Source organism: Tursiops truncatus, chromosome X, assembly GCF_011762595.2.
Source record: "Tursiops truncatus isolate mTurTru1 chromosome X, mTurTru1.mat.Y, whole genome shotgun sequence".
NCBI classification, from domain to species: Eukaryota; Metazoa; Chordata; class Mammalia; order Artiodactyla; family Delphinidae; genus Tursiops; species Tursiops truncatus.
Window position 1 is genome coordinate 122,038,503 of NC_047055.1, and position 19,613 is coordinate 122,058,115.

At 49.8% G+C, this 19,613-nt stretch overlaps 1 protein-coding gene across 17 annotated transcripts in view; it reads right to left on the minus strand.

Annotated features, from left to right (window-relative positions):
* The window catches only part of TBL1X (transducin beta like 1 X-linked), a 225,265-nt gene that overhangs the window by 127,119 nt on the left and 78,533 nt on the right, over window positions 1–19,613 (minus strand). For 15 of the 17 annotated variants that reach the window (XR_012329316.1, XR_012329315.1, XR_012329317.1 and 12 more), the window contains exon 2: window positions 12,713–12,787. The gene's annotated coding sequence lies outside the window, so the exon portion shown is untranslated. Of the gene's footprint in view, window positions 1–12,712; window positions 12,788–17,565; window positions 17,718–19,613 lie in introns of those variants that run through there. The other 2 variants (XM_073799397.1, XM_073799398.1) reach the window with 2 other exon arrangements.

Sequence of the window (19,613 nt, forward strand, 5' to 3'; positions counted from 1 at the left end):
AAAAAACAAAAAACAAAAAACGCTGGTACCAGTGTGGCTCCCTTTACTTTCATGAACCCACTTAAAAGACCTAACGAATAGTGTCATCTCCACCTTCCCGTTCCCTTCCTCGACCTTCTGTCACTCCCAGTTGCAGAACAGTGCTCACGTCCAGCGTGTGAAATGGCTGTGGGCTTCCTCCTCTGCTGTCTTCTGGAGGGGGGAGCGCGGGGCAGGGACTAAAAGGCTGACCTGTTGAGAGGAGGTCAGAGTGTAAACCAGCTAGCAGTCCCACGCGCTCACTTCTCTTCCTGGCCGCACGGGGATCCTAACCCGCCGGATCCGGAACCCCCAAACGCAGAGGGCATCCCGAGCTGCGTAAAGGAAAATGACAACCGGCTCTTAGTGACTCACGGCCCCGTCCTTTCCTCCCTCAGCCTTGCAAGAATAAACAGGGCGTGCTTTCGAGTCCCTTCTCGGCTCACATATGGGATCTGAAAAGTCAGTCTAATTATTCTGGTTCCGATTTCCAGTTCTATCGGTAAGCATCGACCCAAGATACGTCAAGGCCAGTCCCTAGAAGCCGTAAAATCGGAATCCTAGAAGCTGTGCCTTCGCTACTCCACAGGCAGGTGTCCTAAAGCCCCTTTCACACCCAGTTTAAGACTGGAGCTTGCGACGATGCCTGGGCGGGCTTCCCAACGCATCGACCGTGGAGATACGGTCCGCAAAGTTCAGCTCTGTTACAGCTCCTTGCATCACGTTGCTGTGGAGATGCATTCTGTTATAACAAGACGCCTCGATTCTCTGCTGAAAAGGAATTTATCTGACACTGCCCTCCCCCTCTCTGTGGTTTTATTTTCCATGCTTGGCACACAGAGTAATTCATACATTCACAAATACTTAGGGGAAAATAAATGAATAAATAAACTGCCTGGAACTGTAACAACACGCCTGCTAGCCTCTGCTTTAAGGAATTTTACATTAAGTAGGATCCAAAATCCCCCTGGGGTTTCAAGTTTGCCAGAGAGCTGATTTTTGTGAATGACTTCAACTTAACCCCTAGGATAACTGTCTTATTAAATTGCTGACACATCTGTCCCACTTAAATCTATGGTTTCTGCAAACAGGATAAAAATGACTTCCACAGAATAGAAGCATCATGGTTTCCTTTCTTTTTTCTCTTATTATCAATGTTATCTGTTTGGCAAGCTGTCCGAGCTTCCTTAGGATGACAGAGATCGCAACACTTTGCAGTATCCTTAAAAGAAACGGCCAATTCAGTTCCACGATGCCAGGAACGGCCTCGCTGCCAAAGCTGCCCCTGCATCCTGCCGCGGCGACCCGTTTGTGCTCGAGCACAGGACGTCGCTTGTCTGACTGCAGCATCTCGTTCCACTCTGCACCGCCGACAGAGCCCTTTTCGGCCCTGCATCGCCCAGGGCTCCTTTCCGCTTCCTCCAGCTTGGCGTGATGCAGGGCTCAGCCTCGACCCTCAAACGTGTACGCATCACTCACGACGCCCCGTCCTTCTTGGGACCAGGGCCAGCTCCCACGACAGCAGTTTGCTTTGGGGGGGAGGGCTGGGGGTGCTGGGAGGTGGGGGGACCGCCTCCAGCTGGGGTGCATGCCGGGGCCGTTTACTATACCCAGGAAACATTCTTTTTTTTTTTTTTTTGCGGTACGTGGGCCTCCCACTGCTGTGGCCTCTCCCGTTGCGGAGCACAGGCTCCGGATGCGCAGCCTCAGCGGCCATGGCTCACGGGCCCAGCCGCTCCGCGGCACGTGGGATCTTCCCGGACCGGGGCACGAACCCGTGTCCCCTGCATCTGCAGGCGGACTCCCAACCACTGCGCCACCAGGGAAGCCCCCCAGGAAACATTGTTAAGAATTCACTCACGGCCCTTAACGAGAGGTGTATGCTCCTCTGCGGTTACCCAGCGGATACGGGCTCGATATTGCCAAGACTGGTTGGCAAAAAAGGACCTTCCCAAATGCTTTCTGAGTATCTTGGAGGGGTAAGTCACCAAACCCGAAGTGACGAGGACACATTCAGGCCCCGTGGCCGTCTCCCGTCACGCTGGTGACCAGGGAGGGGCAGGGTTCCCGTAATTCAACTTGAGAGAATGCAGCGCAGAGCAGGGAGGACTTTGTGGCTTCTGCCACTTAAAAGGACACTCGCACACTGACCCCTGACAAACGCCAGCTTCCTAGCCGTGCACTTAGCGGGCCAGCACATGGGAGGCGCACGCCCCACTCATCCCTCCCGCCTTGGTCTCACCGGGCTGCACACCTGCCCAGCTTCGTCCCCGTGAGCAAGCTCCACCTCGCCGTTTACAAGATGGGGCCGCAGCCGTCCGCACCACATGGAGGGACCCGGCCAGCCTCGTGAATCTGCAGCAGGGCTTCTCCCCCAAGGCGCTGGTAACATCTGGGACCAGATCACTCTGCGTGGGGGGCCGTCCTGTGCACCACAGGGTGCAGAGCAGCATCCCTGCCTCCACCCACTAGACGCCAGGAGCGCCCCTGCCCCCGGCTGTGACAACCCCAAAGTGCCTCCCGACACTGCCAGATATCTGGGGAGGGGGAGGGGCAGCAAACGCAAAGTCACCTCCTTAGAGAACCACTGTTCTCAAGGGGTCAGGTATCCCCCCGCCCCAGATAAAGGCCCAGGTCGGTCTGGCTCTTCTAAAGACGGATCTTGTCTCCTGCCACCACTGTGGCCCTCACTGAACTCACCCTTCCTATAAGGCTCCTGATCTACCCGTTCTGTCCACGAAGGGTAACCCCTGGCCACATGGGGCTCTTTAATCTTAAATGAATTGAAATGAAATAAATCTAAAATCCAGTTTCTCAGGACACTGGCCACATTTCAAATGCTCCAGACGCACACGGGGCCAGTGGCCGCTCCACCGGATGGCACGGGTGTGGAACGACCCCACCTTCATCGGAAGTTCTATGGGGGGCGGCTGCCCTAGGCCATCCAACGGCGTTCCTTACAGTTCTAACGCGGCCCATGCTTCTCGAAGACCTCTTCCCTCAGGAAGAGAATGACCGGGAGGCAAATTACCACCAGGCACGATGGACGATCTAGGCTTGGAAAAATAAGAATGACTCATTTTAAAAAATGTGGTGGTGCTTAAAGATTTAAAGAATGGGAATTTCTACAAAATGACCCCTGGACCCTTGGACAAGTTGGTAATTTTAAGAACTGTATTTTTAAAAACAGGAAGTCGAGAGAGAAGGCATTTATTCCAACTTTACATACAATAAATGAAGAATGTACGCACCTGGAAACTATTTAGATTGGCCTAAAAATATAGTCTGGGTTAAAGGAAAGTGGTGGAACCTACCCCATCCAAACGAGCTATGTGGACCCACTTAAACGAACTGCGGCATCTCATCATGTTACCCAACCTTTCCTGAGGAGCCTGCTCCCAGTTTTGTGCTGCTGGAGTCGTCCAGGTCCATCTACAAACCTGTTTCAATACTGCACCGCCTTCATCAGGCCTGGTATCTGCCCAAATGCGGAGCACACGGCGTCCGAGTGATTCCCGGGTGCGGCGCGCTCATCACGGGCCCCAGTTTACCCAGCACACGGCGTCCGAGTGACTCCTGGGTACAGCGCGCTCATCACGGGCCCCAGTTTACCCAGCACACGGCGTCCAAGTGACTCCTGGGTACGGCGCGCTCATCACAGGTCCCAGTTTACCCAGCACACGGCGTCCAAGTGACTCCTGGGTACGGCACGCTCATCACGGGTCCCAGTTTACCCAGCACACGGCGTCCAAGTGACTCCTGGGTGCGGCGCGCTCATCACGGGCCCCGGTTTACCCAGCACACGGCGTCCGAGTGACTCCTGGGTACAGCGCGCTCATCACGGGCCCCAGTTTACCCAGCACACGGCGTCCGAGTGACTCCCGGGTACGGCGCGCTCATCACGGGCCCCGGTTTACCCCAACCCAGGGAAGGACACAACACCTTCTAAACTGCAAAGAGCCCTGTTGCGCTATACTTTGGGGGACGGGGCAGGTGCTAAAAGACAAACACATTTACAAGGATACTTATCTTAAAAATCCTTAACTGGGAAAACTGTACATTTTCATCTTACAAACCTCCCTTTATCATCGGGTTGGCCAAAAGGTTTGCTCGGGGTTTTCCGTAACCTCTTATGGAACATCTAACTCTTTCTGGCCAATCCAATATTTTGAGAGCGAATGGTTCACTGGGTCATTTTGATCTTACTTTTACACACAACCATACAAAACCCTGTACTGGAATGTTCACAGTAGCATGATTCCCGTGGCCAAACTGTGGAAACAACCCATGTCCATCAACGGATGGATGGACGGACAAAACAGCGTCTAACGCCACAATGAAATCGTATTGTTTGGCTGTAAAAAGGAACGAAGCCCTGACGCAGGCTGCGGCACGCACGAAATCTTGAACACATTATGCAAAGCGAAAGCAACAAGTCACCAAAGGTCATGCCTCGTATGACTCCATTTATACGACAAGTCCAGAACAGGCAAATCCACGGGGACAGAAAGCAGATCTGCAGTTGCCAGGGGCTGGGGAGAGCGAGGAAGAAACGGGGAGTGACTGCTAAGGGGTATGGGGTTTCTTTTGGGGGTACTGAAATTACTCTGAAATTAGATTGTGGTGACGGCTGTACAGCTCTGTGAATACCCTAAACACGATCGAATCATACACTTTAAGGGGGTGAATTTGATGGACATGAATTATGCCTCAATAAAGCTGCTGGCAAACGTGGCTTTGGCTGAAGTGTCTGCAAGCCGTCCAGCCTGGGCGACGAATCGCAAGTGCACTCACACAGCTCATTCCTTCTCTGAGACAGTGGAGGCAGTCAGCAAGCAGAGGATGTTTCCACTCTAGGGAAGCGTGTGTGTGTGGGGGGGGGCGGGGGGCGGGCAGGGGCACTCACTTTTGATAATCACTTCTGCAGTATCAACAGAAGGGAACATTTTCACAATCGTTTCTGCACTTCCTCCAAGGAATAATCTTTCTTGCTGGGGGACATGGACACACGGGGCAGGAAGTCTGTCCCAGCCGTGACTCTGGGATTCCAAAAGCGATTCCAAAATGCAGTAATTCAGCTGCCATTCCCAAAATCCCTGCACGGCCCGGTACCCCCCACTCCGTTCGTCCTGCAGGCGCTGCAGTCCTGTGACACCGGGAGGGGTGCCCGCTCGCCGAGCCTCGCGTGCACCCTACCTGGCTGACACAGAGCCTGTGGTGCGGACACTCCTCAACCTCCAGACACTAAATGGACGCGAAAACGTGCTTTAGCCACTGGGCCCCCGAAGCCTCCCGGGGGTGCGGAGCAGCTCTGCCCATGCCCGGGCTACCACACGAAGGAGGCATCTCACTCTGCTCTCAAAGGGAGCCCACGGCTGCAGCATCACAGCATCAGGAGCAAACCAGAGAAGACACATCGCAAGAAACAGATCCCTGACAGGGTGATGTATTTTGTGGCAAATCAGGTCACGCCAGCCCTTGCTAGCCACAGTCCAGAATTTCTTTATTCACAGTTCAAGAACTCACCACAGCTGCAGAGTTTACAGGTTTTGAGAGCCATAAATCCACCTGCTCCCTGCTTATCTGAATTTCATACAAGATTAATATTCTACCTACATCCGCCTGCAAAGACAAACAGCTACAGAACGCAAAGTGACAATATTCTATGTCAGTAAACGCCGTGACAAGACTCAGCTGAAAACACGCTGGGAGCTTAGATTTGGTGTTTTAGAGGAACATACGTTGTGTAAACCAAACACTATGTCGTCACACAGAAAAACGTCTTCAAAGTGGATGGAGGTCTTCCCTGGTGGCGCAGTGGTTAAGAATCTACCTGCCGAGGCAGGGGACACGGGTGCAAGCCCTGGTCCGGGAAGGTCCGACATGCATCCCACAGGCAGAGCAACTAAGCCCGTGCGCCGCAACTACTGAGCCTGCGCTCTAGAGCCCATGAGCCACAACTACTGAGCCCAAGAGCCACAACTAGTGAAGCCCGCATGCGTGGAGCCCGTGCTCCGCAACAGAGAAGCCACCACAATGAGAAACCCGTGCACTGCAACAAAGAGTTGCCCCTGCTCTCCACAACTAGAGAAAGCCTGTGTGCAGCAACGAAGACCCAACACAGCCAGAAATAAATACATACGTTAAAAAAAAAACCTTAGGGCTTCCCTTGTGGCGCAGTGGCTGAGAGTCCACCTGCCGATGCAGGGGACACGGGTTCGTGCCCCGGTCCAGGAAGATCCCACATGCCGCGGAGCGGCTGGGCCCATGAGCCGTGGCCGCTGAGCCTGCGCGTCCGGAGCCTGTGCTCCGCAACGGGAGAGGCCACGACAGTGAGAGGCCCGCGTACCACAAAAAAAAAAAAAAAAAAAAGAGAGCACGGTGGGACGTGGGCTGGCACAGGGTACCATTCTGAACACTTCTGCTACCCATCAAAATACTTCTATTGCTCTCTCCTGTGGAAGGGAACGAGGCAGGTGGGATGAACATATAAGCTCATCTCAGAAGGCAGTTCCTACATCAGCAGAGAAATGTGTTAAGGGCACTTGAGGAAGAGTACAAGGAAGATTCTGGAGTGTTCCGTGTGCGTACCTCATCATTTCCCCACACACCGCCTGGAACACTTTCTATGTCTAAACAGTGGTCACAAGTCAGACATAAAGGGACCCGACTTTAAAATAGTTCTTTGTAAACCATTCAACTATCCATCGATGGGGGAAGGGATAAACAAACTATGGTGCACACACACAATGGAACATTATTCAGACACAAAAAGGGAAACGGTCCTGACACATGCTACACCATCGCTGAGCTGTGAAGACATCTCACTGGGTGAAATTAACCAGGTACGAAAGGACGAATCTTATATGATTCCACTTATATGAGGTCCTTAGAGCAGTCAAATTCAGAGACATAAAGAAGAACAGTGGGTGCCACGGGCTGGGAGAGGGGAATAGAGAGTTGTTTAATGAGTGCAGAGTGTTAGTTTGGGAAGGTGAAAAGAGCTCTGCACGTGGGTGGCTGCACAACAATGGGAACATACTTGACGACACCGAACTGTACATTTCAAAATGGTTAAGATGGGAAATAAAACTGTCACCTATTGGGGAAAAAATGGTTAGGATGGTAAATTGTATGTTACGCGTATTATCACTATAAAAAATAATCCCTCGTCAATGTGACTTAAATAGCTATTAAGTAAAGGCATGAACTTTCAGTTACAGTCTTGTGGAGGACTATTTTCATGTCGGGGGTTCCCTTAAAAATTTGCTAATTGTGCACAGAGGAATCTTATAAAAGTAGGAACTTGGGGACTTCCCTGGTGGTCCAGAGGTTAAGACTCCAAGCTTCCAGTGCAGGGAGCGCAGGTTGGATCCCTGGTCGGGGAACTAAGATCCCGCATGCCTCGTGGTACAGCCAACCAACCAATCAATCAATCAGTCAATAAGTAGGAACCTGGAGGATCCCACAATTTTTTTTTCTGATGGCCGTGCAGCATGCCTTGTGGGATCTTTGTTCCCCAACCGGGGATCGTACCCTGGGCCCTGGGCAGTGAAAGCGCCGTGTCCTAACCACTGGACCACCAGGAAATTCCCCGCAATTATTCTAAGTAATAAGATCTAGAATTATTACTGACCATAAAAAAACCATTATGCAACCTTTCTAACAGACTATAAATTAAATGAAGTCGAAGTGAACTGACGCCTTTGAATTGACACACACCATCACACCGTCAAAAATGGATTTCTTCCTGCAAAGGAAAGCAGAATTTAGGAACAGAAATCCAAGCATATTCTTTTCTAAAAGTATAGTCATACTGCGTATTTGTGACATCGTAGGAGGATCAAAAGCTCCTGACCACGGTGCTTCAGAGTAAATGCCGACAGCCACTAAACTACTGTGAAAGAAGACAGAGGGCGATATTCAATACGTGCCAAGTTTGGGGCCAACCCCCAAAGCAGCCAAGCTCATACTACTGACATCTGGGGCCAGACACTCCTTCGGTGTGTGACGGGGTGCGGGAGACTGTCCTGTCCATTGTGGGATGTTTGGCAGCATCCCTTGACACCAGTATCACACACACCCCCAATCAAGTCAATCAAATGTGACCATCAAATATGTCTCTAGACTTTGCCAAGTGTCCCCTGGGGGTAAAAACCGGCCCGCACTTGAGAGCCACTGTCCTACACCAAGAAAGAGATCTCTGGGAACCACCCATGTTTACAAGGAAAACCAAAAGGAAACACTCAGAAAAACAACATACTTTGATTTGGTACAAGAGCCAGAAGTAGCAACAGATGTCAGAAACGTCTCATCGTTTTCGGGCCAGTTTACAACCAGAACCGACAGCCAATTTCAAGAGCTTATTCTTGAATTTAATTAATCAGAACGTAATGTCTCTTTGCATCAGGTTCCATCGTGCAGAAGCTCACCAGACTTTCAATCCCTCAGCTGGGACATGGCTGCTCGCGACAGCCCTCGCCCAGCCTGTGTGGGTTCGAGAGGAAAAGAGTAGCTTCTCCGGGGAAAGCAGTTTTCCTGATAACCTGGAGGGAGGCAGTGTCTGTGGGGCTCTACCTGTGTGTTCCGGGCATTCAAGAAGACAAACGTTGTTTGAAAGAAAAGTACACGGAATAAATCTGAACCGAGGATCGGAAGGGAGGAAGGAAGGGCTGAATCACGCTATCAAACAGCACCTCATCAGGCACTTTTCGTCGGCTGGAGACCACAGAAAATGCAATCGTTCTACCACATGGAATGCACGTCTTTAAATCAACGGGCTATGGTTCCGAGGGCACCCGGGACGCTTTGTGGCTTTCGATAAGACAAATGAGCAACACCCCACTCTAGCCCATGGCACCCCAGGCCTGCTGAACAAACCCCACCCCTCCCCAGGCTGCCACCTGCACCAACTTAGTATGAAAACTCCTGCAACCGGTTTGGTCTTTAACACAACGGTCCACCCAGATGAGATCCACAAAAGACACTGTTTTGTCCTTGTTACTGTGTCCAGTTCTAATTAATTCTAACAGGAAACTCTCCGGGCTCCAGGGAACCACTTCTCTCAGAGTCAGGGCTCCTTTTAATGACAGCTACTGGGCTCATTTGAGCCCTTCTTGGATTTTATGAATAGAAAGGAATTGGTGAGAACTGGCCACCCATTCCAGTTACTAGGAACCCCCTACCAAAAAAAAGAAAAAAAAAAAAAAAAAGAACAGCAGAGAAAAATGAGAAAGCAGAAGGCAGGTGCTTAGAATAAGCAACACGCGTGTGTGCGCACATGTGCACACGCACACACACACAGAACACAGCCCCAGAGCAAACACTGTGTACACCGGGGTTATCCATCACTTCCAGACTGTGAATACGGCAGGGGAGGTGGGGAAAGGGCAGGAGGAAGAACAGGAATGTGCACTGACTCCACGTGCTCAAGACAATGTTGCACACGTTGTACCGAAACACTACGAAGCAGGGATTAACCTCCTCGTTGTACAGAAAAGAAGACCGAGGCTCAGAGGATCGAAGCAGCTTCCCAGAAGGGCCGGAGGCGCGGGTGGCGGAAGCAGGAGGGCTCTCCTCCTCTCCTCCCTCTGTCCTTGCACTACAACGACAGTGACAAAGGGCAGAACAGAGGACACTACTCAGCCTCTCGCTGCCTGGATGACCGATTCAGGTGGCAGCGAGCAGCCCCTCTGAAGGCAGCTCCCGCAGACGCGCACGGGCAGCGGCTCTGGGAGCGCAGCCAGGTGGCTCTCGGCAGCACGAACGTGGGTGTGTGCCCCGTGGACGGTGGCTTTGCCTTCCATCACCCCGAGAGCTGACAACGCCTGCAGGGCTTCCCCAGGTTCCCAGGTGCCTGACCCTCCACCCCGACCGCACACAGAGGCCTCCAAAGGGAGAAGCAGCTCAGCGGGACAGTGGGCTTAGCTCCCTCCGAGGTGGGTCTCCTTCTGTCCACGAAAGGAATCCATCCCCAGCGGCGGCTCAGATCCCAGCCCTGACGCTGGCGCTCTTCTCTTTGGTGGGGGACGCGGGGCGGCTTGCTCTCCGCGTCAGCCGGGCCAGGACTCTCTCCTGAGCAGCGTCCTGAGGGTGGCGAAGCCCAATGCCATCGCTGCCTCTTCTGAGCTCGGCAGCTCCAGCACTGCCCACGTGACCCGGGGAGGCCCAGGGCTGCTCTGTGCCGTAGCCTCCTTCTCTGGACAATAGAGGCGACAGTGGCACCGACCTCGCCGGACGGCGTGAGGAATAAACGGGGCCGGAAACCAGCATCTGGCTCACACCGAAACCTGTGCCTGGGTGTTCACGGCAGCTCTGTGTGTCGCAGCCTCAGACTAGGGAGATCCCAAACGCCCTTCAACGAAGGAGTGGATAAATACACACTGGTGTATCCAGACTGTGGAATATAGCAGGCGCTGGCAGTAATACACAACATCCGGGATGGATCGGAAGTGCTGGAGGCTAAGTCGCTAAAGGCAGGCTCAAAAGGCCACGCGTTGCATGAGTCCATTTCTGGAACATTCTTGAAAGGATGAAATTACAGAGACGGAGAAGCCAGTTGCCGCCAGGAGCTGGAGAGGGTGACCGTACAGACGGGGCATACGGAGCCTTCCCCGTGCTGATGGAAGAGTTCTGCATCAGATTACAATGGGGGTTGCTCGAATCTACACGTGATCATATTTCATACACTGTCCACATGCACACACACACGCATGCACGCACATAACAACTGCTAAAATCCAGATGAGGTCTGCATTTGTGTCAACAGTGCCGATGTCCAATTTCCTACTCTTGGTAAGCAGTACCTTCACGTAAGATGTTATCAGCCGGGGAAGGCGGAGGAGGGTGCCCTAGACTTCACTGTACTATTTCTGCAGCCTCTTTTTGAGTCTAACATTACTTCAAAATAGAAGCCTTCGAAAATAACGGTGTGTGATTGATGAACAGATAAACAAAATGTGGTGTATTCATACAATGGAATGTGACTCGGCAAACAAAAGGAATGCTACAAAGAAACCTGAAAACATTATGCTACGTAAAAAAGAAACCAGTCACCAAGCACACGTTACGTGATTTACTGCATTTATGTGAAACGTCCAGAATGAGCAGATCCCCAGACACTGACCGTAGACCGGTGGTGATCAGGGGCTGGGGAAGGTGGGAATGGGGAGTGACTCCTAACGTGTATGAGATTCTTTGGGGAGGGACGAAATGTTTTAAAATCAACTGTGACGGTTGCACAACTCTGTGAATACCCTGAAAACCACTGAATTGTATGTGCACTCCAGATGGGTGAATCGTCAGCTGTGTGAATTATGACTCAATAAAGTTGTTAACCGAACTACGGCAATGTCTGGCACACAGTAAGGTGTTATAGAAGTATTTTGCCACGATACACTCATCCTTCTTCACCCGTGGGGGCTGGTTCTAAAGGTCACCTTTGGTGCACAAACATGGCAGCTCTAACGCTAAGAGAATCCGAATCAGTGTCCTTCAGGCACTGTGCAGACGGGGTCAAGTTCAGAGTCCTTGCCTCCTCCTTATACCTTTTCTGCCCCTCCCCCCAGTCCCCTGCATTCCACCAGGCTGGCTTATCCACTTTTCCCTAAAAAAAGAAAAAGCTTTCTTATTCCTGAGTCCTCACGTTTGCCCACAGAGTCCCTGTCTAGAACGCATTTCCTCAGTATGTATTGAAATCCCATGCAGCACCGAACCCAATCCGAGTGTCCCTTTGAAGAGAAAGGCCCAGTCTTCCTCAGCTGCTCTAGCACAGGCTAACAGACCCTTCCTAGGAATTCCCAGAGCAGGAGCTGTCTGCACCACCCACGGCACACCCCATGCCCACCACGGCCTTCCAGCACCTGTAATCCCTTGCCCCAAAACACAAGACACATCTCACACATCCTGGTATACTCCACAGTGCTCCAGAAGCAACAGATTCAAAGGATGGTCATCCCAGAAACAGGAGACTTTCATAAAAGGGGGTCTGAAAAGGCTGCTCTTGATGTGGGTGAGAATCGGGCCTCACTGTAAACTGGGTGAAATACAGCAGCCAAGACGGCAACCCCAGAACCCAGACGGCCCTGCTCTCGGTGAGTCTGGGTTCTCTGTACCCCTCACAACGGTCCACGTGGGGCTCAGACAGCAGGAAAACGCCTCCCCAGGGGCCTACAGCACAGGCCACGTTGCCTCACAGTGGTGCCAAACGAGGTTTCTATGGAAAATTCTGGTTGGTCCACAAGCAGTGGATGCCTGTCATTTTCCAAACACATTGTGAGAGGCACATGCAAGACAAAGGGAGCCTGTGAAAGGCGAAAGAGAGTCAAAAAACTCTGTTTATTGTAAATCAGCCATCTTTGGAAAAATCCGTACCTGAAATGCACATGGGAAAACACAGCCGCGACGACGCCTCCCTCGAAAGCACACGCACTTTAACAACCATCTCCCTTTCTCTCTCCTAAAATCTCTGACTTCCAGGAGCTAAATAAAATAGGAGCTTGCTGCGAAGTGCCGACGCAGACAGAAAGCATGTTCTGGTCACCAAATCTCCTCTTACAAGAAATCCTGGGAAATCCCTGTTTCCGGTACGCACAGCCATACAGTAATAGTTAATTTTTAAGCCCAGAAAACGTGGAGCGGTTGACAGGATATTCATTACGGAATAAGAAAGAATCCATGTTACAATTCCACTTACTCAGAGCCAAACGTAGGCAAATCCCTTCTTCCTTCGAGGGTTTATTTTTTAGGCCTGTTTTCTGTCTTCAGTTACCTGTCAATGAAAAAAATACCCAAAGTCAGGCAAAACATATCAACGAAGACATCTCGAATACATTCTCGACCGTTCCCGAAGCAGGCAGACTTCTGAAAGAGGAGGTCTGAGGAAGCTGAAATAATAACAGCGTCAGATGGTAGACAACCACCGTAGGTGAACTGCAGGCTTACGTCTCTATGTAAAGCACATGATGTGACTGTCCACACACACAAATCTGTTCAAACATCTCACTATCTGAGAACCGACTGTGATCACATCAGCAGGGAGTTCCAGTAACTGAAACATCTACCCCATCTCTCAGTTTTCTCTAGCATCCTAAAACACGCTAAGTGACAACACAGGTATTTCTAGATTCAACGCAACTCAGCACGTGCTTACTGAGAACGACACGCCCGGTCCTGTGGAAAGCGGAAGCGCTGCTCAGGGCTGCCCCGGTTTCCGGGACACCTGAGGTCTGCCGTCATGTGACACTTACCCGGCTGGACAGTGAAAAGGGGGGATAGGGGGAATCTCAGTGAGGGGAGATCAGTGACAGTAAACTCGTCAGAAAACTCAGAACGAGACCGTTTAACAGGAGAGAAGTGATGACGCTCAAACTGGTCGTGGGAGACAAGTGACCAGCAGACAAGGAGCTGAGTTTACACTGGGGCCTGGGATGGAGCTCTATGAGGAGGGAGCCCTTGAATGGGAGCGACAGTGGCCAGCAAGTGCAAATGTCCCATGGCGAGATCGACCTTGGCGACTGGGAGCCAGGGAGGAAGGCCAGTGCACTGGGCAGCAGAAGTGAGTGATCGCAGGTCCTGGATCACAGAGGACTCTGCAGCCCTTGGAAAGGAGTCTGATCCTTTCTTCTTGACCTCCCTTCACCCAGCGCCAGACTGAACGAGAAAAGAAAATATGACCATCTTTCTACTTAACAACCCTTCAGGGGCTCCCATCGTTCTTAGAACAAAACCCAGAGAATCTCTTGCTCAGCAGAGGAACACAGTGGCTCACAAAGCAGGCGGGGAGGATGAGAGACAAGATGGAGAGGGACGCACAGCGTCTGAGGTGTCTGGAGGTGTGACCCGGAGGACGCACCGGTAGGGCGGAGGTGTGCTGGGGAGGGGACGGAAGCAGCAAGGACAGCTTCTAGGTTCAGAGCTTGAGCAAAACCTGGAAGGTGGGGCCGTTGCCCAGGAGGCACGAAGGCTGAGCGGAAGAGAAATCAAGAGTCTTTTAAGGTATGAACTTTGAAACTGCCCATCGGCTCTCCAAGCAGGCTGTTAACTAGGTGGTTAAACACACAGGTCTCAGCAAGTGGGAGAGGTCACAGTCACAGAGTTAAGTCCGGCAGTAACCACGACCTCTGAAGCCGTGGGCCTGGATGGGAGCATCGGATGCAGGACTTCTCATCCTCGGCACTGCTGGCGCTTAGATGAGACCGCTGTGTCTGCGGTGGGGCCATCCTCTACGCTGCAGGATCCTGGACAGCAGCCCAGGCTCTTCCCACTAGACACCGATAGGAGTCCCCCATCCTCCCAAGAGGTGACAACCAAAACTGACCCACACTGCCCGTGTCCCCTGGAGGGCATACTCGCCCCTGTGAGAACCACTGGTCTCAAGATGACCATGCTGAGTGAAGTAAGTCAGACTGAGGAAGACACGTATCATACGCTATCACTTCCATGTGGCATCTAAAAAACGGATACAGGGAATTCCCTGGCAGTCCAGTGGTTAGGACTCAGAGCTTTCACTGCCGAGGGCCTGGGTTCAATCCCTGGTCAGGGAACTAAGATCCCACAAGCCGTGCAGCACAGCAAAAATAAGTAAATAAAAACAAATAAATAAAAAATAAATAAATGATATAAATGAACTTACTTACAAAACAGAGACAGACTCGCAGACATAGAAAATAAACTTACAGTTACCCAAGGGAGAAGGGGGGAGGGATAAATGAGGAGTTTGGGATTAACAGACACACACTACCATATATGAAATAAAGAACAAGGACCTACTGTAGAGCACAGGGAACTATATTCAATATCTTGTAATAACCTATAATGGAAAAGAATCTGAAAAAGAATAGATTATATATATATAATCGACTATATATATAATATATATAATTGACTATATATGTTATATATATAGTCGACCATATAGGTAATATATATAGTCGATTATATATGTGATATAATCGACTATATATTATATAATCGACTATATATATAATATAGTCGATTATATATATATTATATATACTGACCACTGAACCCTAAGAAGGACCAGGCCAATGAGACAGAGGAGAGTACAGCAAAGTAGGAGGAAATCCAAAATAGTGTGGTGTCCTTGGCTTCTAGTGACAGCCGTCTCTCAAAAATCAGGCAAAGACTAGCAAATAACTGCTACTGAGATGGCGTACAAGGACGACTGCGGCTGACAGGATGACCAGGACTCAGGCACGCCGTCTTCTCCACATGGAAGAAATCTAGAGAGGCTTCACGGAGGAGGTGGCACTTGTTGGCGCAAGAAGTCAGGCAACGTAGAAGAGAAAGGGGCTACTGCTTGAGTGGTACTGGAGGCAACGAACGGGAGCAAGAGGAAGGTACGGAGGTTTCCCAAAATACCGGCCGGGGGATGCTCTTGCTATCGTGGTACTTAGGAATGAGGATGCTGACAGCAAACAAGAGTACCGGAGGGCCGGTCCGTGGAGAGAATGCGGCTGCCTCAATCCAGCAGAGGGAGGAAGGAGCCGCCCGAGCACTCTGGACCAACGTCACTCTTTGGGCCACCAGTGTAAGGACAGCTGCAGTGGTTGTGCATCCTGGCTCCAGGACTGCCCCCAACAAAAGCGGGGAGACTGGAGGACCAGAGCCCTCCCTTTCTGACTTGCTTCTGCATCATCCTAGACCCCCTACCCCCCCCCCGCAGGGGCTCCGTCTGGACCATCAGGAATTGGAATTAAGGAGGCCCTCATGAGCTTCTGGCTTCTTTTCTTTTGTTTCATTTTATCTAAGCTGACAAGGAAGGGCACACGCTCCTGGCAGATCACGCTCAGAACCCTGAACTGTATGGAAGTGCTGACAAAACATGCCAGAGGCCGGATCCATTTCACTGCCCTGTTCTGCCTTCCTTCCACAGCATTACCGTGAACGTGCATTTTATTTGTTTAACTGAAAACGTTTAAAAAAAAAAAAAAGAGCAGAGTTACAGGCCTCACTTTGCTCCTAATTAATTATAAGAAACTCTCTGAACCAGAGATTCCTCAGCTGTGAAATGAGGGTATTAAATTATTTATGAGGTTTCATCCACATCAAAAAAAAAAAAAAACCTGAGGAATCATTTTCCTGTTGACTTCCTTTGTAAATTCTAAGGGAAAACACCTTGCAAGGAACTGAACCAAGAACTTGCAAAAGAACTGGTGGGGGAGGGAAGAGGGGAGGGGAGGGGGGAGATAGGAGGAATGTATCTCGTCCTGCAGCCAACTGAGCAGAGAAATGTATCCAAAGCGCGCATTTTTTCCCCCAAAGTTGCCATAATGATTAACATTTCCACTCCGGAGAAATTCAGTTGTATCATCCTGAAAATAATGTGAAAAATCTAAAGTATGTTTTCCGAAGCCACGGTGCATGACAGAGGAGCCGCGGTTTCCTCCTGACTCCTTTTCTTTTTCTCACTGAGCCCTGAATTAACTGGGCCAAGAGCCAGGGGCTAAGACACATTCTGGTCCCAAAGGCACGGGTGGGCTGCAGCGGTTCACCGTACCAGAGAATTCCAAAGCACTTCATTTGCTCCGTATGGGGTTCAAGTTCTTCGTGATGAAGCTGCTGTTTCCTGCATTACCCATACTGTGCTGACCAGTGTTTTCATATATTGAGATGATTCATTCCATACCAGATTTTAAATCCTTTAAATCAGTGCTTCTCAAATGGCGCTGATTTCGCCCCCCTGCCCCAACCCTGGGACACCGGGCGACGTGTGGAAACATTTTTAGTTGCCAGGACTCCGGGGAAGAATGCTACTGGCATCTGGTGAGGCCAGGGAGGCTGCGAAACATCCCACAGCACGCAGCGTAGCGCCCCCTCCGCAAAGAATGATTTGGATCAAATGTCAGTATCACCAAGGTTGAGAACCCCGAACCTGAACCGTACTAAAATTTCTATAATTCTGCCCAAGGTATGTATACTGTATACTTTCATTTTCCAAACCATTTTTATTCTTTTCAAAGTGATACACGTACACAGGGGAGGCGAAAGACTCCTCCTTTTTCACTGCAAGCTTTCCAGCACCAGCTATCCTCAATGCTACTTCACAGAGCAACCACTTTCAAACCTTAGAACTGCTTCTGTTGTTGGCAGTGCTGCCTAGTACGGACTCCCATGTTTCTAAGTAAGCTGCTTATAATGTATCGTATCAACATCAGATACCACTTAACTTGATTTTCTCACACATGGAAGAGGAATTTTGGTTTTTTAAATTCCGATCACCAATCCTGGACTTACCCTCCCACGTTTCCCCAACAGTATAACATTTGGGGGGTTAAATCTAGACGGCACACGTATTATTTTGACAATGGAATCGGCACCGCTGAGCAAGCAGTACAGTGTGATTATGATTCCTTTCTTATGCAACTCTTACATTTTCCTGGGATTATTAGTTGCCTCTGTTTTTATTTTCTTTGATAATTCCTCCAACACCCTCCACAACCTTTCAATTTTTAACTCGGATAATCTGTCAGTTCCATGTCTATCCTGCCCTCACCCCCACCCCCCTCTCCCCAAATGTATACACACCAGACCTTCCTCTGGTCTCTGCTCCAGTCTGTACTTGTCAGAGGTGGGTCGGCTCAGAGCAGATGCCCCGAGATCACACCAGCATCCTGAGAATTCCTTCCGCCTCCTTCTGTTTCCGGGACCCCAAATCTTCCCCTTTCTTGGATTACTCTCTCGTTCTGATGGGACCCATTCTCTAGTAGCTTCCTGAGAAGTGATGTATGAGAGCTAAATTATACTGATAGCCTGAACATGGAAAACCACTTTATGCTACTCTTAATTAACAACCAGGGAGGGAATGACTTCAAAATTGAGTGAAAATAAATTTTCATAGAATTCTAAGCTCAGTCTGTTTTCTAACTTAAGAAATATGATGTCATTCTGATTCAAAATCCTTCCTATGACTTTTTTTTAAATCCAGAAAGTGCTTAGATACTGCCTTTATCCCTGATTTTCTAAAATGACACGATGATGAGCCTTCATGTAGTAATTTTTTTGATGGGCTGAATTTTTATTCACTGTTCTAGTCACTTGGTTTGAAATTTCTCTTCTTCACACTTGAGGTATTTTCCCCTCCCTCTCTTTCCTGGAATACCTGTCAGGCAAAAATCTAGCTAACCATCTCCCATCTGATAAAGCTTTCCGCACTGTACCTTCATTGTCTAGAAAGGTCTTCATTTAGCCACGTGTGACTACTGAGCAGTTGAAATGTGGCCAGTACGACTGAGGGCCTGACTTTTACACTGACTTTAATTTTAATTCATTTAATTTAAAGAGCCACACGTGGCCAGTGGCTACCATACGTGACAGCACAGATCTAAAGACTACGACACAGAGGAAGAAAAGACAGCGATGGAACATCAGTGCCGACAGCACCCACCCCGAGATGACGTTAGACATGAGTTCAGAAGAAAAACCTGAGGGCAATTTCCAAATCCCCGCCGTTACTATTTCCAATATAAGGTTCTGTGATTTAATTCCTTAGGGCCTCCTTCCTCGTTAAGAACGTGAGGACCTTTCAGAATGCTATCACACAAGCAGGAGCAGCCCTCCGCACCCAAGACTGGATTTTATTACACCCAGTGTGTAAACAGGGCAACCGAGGGCCCTCTTTCATCTGAGGTGAGATAGGAAGGTCCCTCACAAAACAGAAATTTGTACCGTACTCACAACATCACAGCAGTAAATAGCAGTGAGACATAAAAAATAACAAAACACAAGACAACTGGCAGGCTGCTAATGGCAACTTCTCTGAATGCCACCTCACGACGGCAGTCGGGGAGCCCTCACCCCATCACGCCTGGGTGTAGACCACGGCTCTCCACGTATGCTTCGGCAAGAAACACTGCTTCTGCACAGCGGATGCTCCAGGGGATAGAAACTAGAACAGCACGCAAGGCCTTCTCTGTGCATTCATCCATTCGCTTACTCATTCAACAAATGTCACAAATATCGTAAACTGTCACCTATCTGTTAGCAACAACCGAGACAGAAAACAGCACAAAACCAAACTGCACAAGTCCTGTGCACCTGCCACAAAGCCAACTAGCCTCTTGTTTCATCAGACTCCCTGAGAACCACTTTATCACGGCTGAGTACAGAACACAGCCTGCACGCCACAGCTGTGCCTTCAAAGCAAACAGCACGATCACAACCAAAGGAAGTCACTCTTCGTTTTTAAACTTTGAAGAAAAACAAACGTAGCACTGTAGGTATAGGGAAATAAATATTCAGGAAACATCATTCATTTTTAATTTAAGAATCAATGGGGAAACATATTTTCTTCATATACTCTTCAGGTAAGTCATTTAATATCCATTCATTCCTGCAAAATGACATTTTATTATGCTTGCAGGTCTTACAAGTTCAGCGTCAAAGTGTGAGTTATTCAAATGAGGAGAAAAAGCGACACTCACCGAGACACATATAAACTTGATTTCTTCTTTAAAGCGTTACGACACTAACAAGTACTTAACGCTTGTAGAATTGGCAAAATCAGGATTGTGAGCATGCGCTGCCGTATATGAGCACATATATACGGACATGTGTGTCATTTGCCCATCACCCCA